The following is a 1,275-nucleotide window of genomic DNA, read 5'->3' as shown; positions in this document are numbered from 1 at the left end:
AAAAAAAAAGAACTAGTCATATGATTGATCAAAATAAAATTTAAGAACTAGTCATACGGGTGCCGTCCTTGGATGGCTCAATGGTTAAGAGCCCCGAAGCTTAACCATTGTGTGCTAGGTTCGATTGCCGGCGACGGCACCAGTACTAGAGATGGGTCCGGGACATACTCTAGGAATCGAGCAAAAAGCTACTTCGTTAATAATTTGATATTGGTATCCATCAGTAAACAAGCAATACATGTAAGCAATGGTAGAAATAGCGTGCAAATCCTTTCATTTAACTTGTATAGGATACTTTTCGATAAAGTAGGGTTTATGGCCGGGCATTCCAGGTAAGCATGACTAATGGTTTCCACTGCGTTGGTTGTGCACCGCTTGCAAATATTAGGTTACTAAGCTACTCCGTTTTTTTTTTTTGAGATTGAAGGATCTTTTATTGAAAAGTCTCCTATACAAGTTAAATGAAAAGATTTGCACACTATTTCTAACGCTCAACCATTGCTTACGTGTGTTTCTTCTGACAAGTCACTATATTAAACGTATTTCTTTGTTTTCTGAGGACGATCAATATCCAATTATTAAGAACGAAGTAGCTTATAGCTCAATTCCTAGAGTATGTCCCGGACCCATCTCTAGTACAGGTGCCGTCGCCGGAAATCGAACCCAGCACACATTGGTTAATCCCCGGGGCTCTTAACCACTGTGCCATCCAGGGACGGCTACTAAGCTACTCCGTCCCCCATCTCTTTCCTCAGTAAATTTTTCTTTATAAAAATTATAAAACCTACTCACGTGATAAGGATGGTCACTTGGCTCAGTTGGCAGAGCGTCTGCCTAGTAAGCAGAAGGTCATGAGTTCGATTCTCATAGTGACCATTTACTTTTACCTATTCAGCTATTATCTATATTCTTTTTAAATTGATTAAAACTTAACTTTTGTGATTTTATTTATGCACTTTTAATTAATTTAGCTTTTTCAACTGCAACAGAATCTAAAATATTTAGAATTTTTTCACTTAATGTTAAATCTTTATTTCTATTTTCTAAATTGGCAAATACTTATACCAGAATACAATCGGTATTCCTATTCATTAGTATAGGAAAAAATTTTACGCTATTGTATTGGTCACTATGAGAATCGAACTCATGACCTTCTGCTTACTAGGCAGACGCTCTGCCAACTGAGCCAAGTGACCATCCTTATCACGTGAGTAGGTTTTATAATTTTTATAAAGAAAAATTTACTGAGGAAAGAGATGGGGGACGGAGTAGTCC

General features: G+C 37.4%; 2 non-coding genes across 2 annotated transcripts, besides 2 other annotated features; one reads left to right on the top strand and one right to left on the bottom strand.

Annotated features, from left to right (window-relative positions):
- Positions 1 to 315: 315 nt before the first annotated feature.
- Positions 316 to 332: a sequence feature (Short protein (VTP21DRAFT_5822, KAL1916205.1) was converted to a misc_feature.).
- Positions 333 to 803: 471 nt separating this feature from the next.
- On the top strand, positions 804 to 876 carry VTP21DRAFT_t260. The gene has a single exon. It is a non-coding gene; the product is annotated as a tRNA-Thr (tRNA).
- A 247-nt stretch (positions 877 to 1,123) lies between these two features.
- VTP21DRAFT_t252 lies at positions 1,124 to 1,196 on the bottom strand. The gene has a single exon. It is a non-coding gene; the product is annotated as a tRNA-Thr (tRNA).
- Positions 1,166 to 1,211: a sequence feature (Short protein (VTP21DRAFT_5822, KAL1916205.1) was converted to a misc_feature.).
- The last annotated feature ends 64 nt before the right edge of the window (positions 1,212 to 1,275 follow it).

The sequence above is a fragment of the Calcarisporiella thermophila genome (assembly GCF_041956535.1).
Source record: "Calcarisporiella thermophila strain CBS 279.70 unplaced genomic scaffold VTP21scaffold_24, whole genome shotgun sequence".
Classification (NCBI taxonomy): domain Eukaryota; kingdom Fungi; phylum Calcarisporiellomycota; class Calcarisporiellomycetes; order Calcarisporiellales; family Calcarisporiellaceae; genus Calcarisporiella; species Calcarisporiella thermophila.
This window is presented reverse-complemented; position numbering and strand designations above follow the sequence as displayed.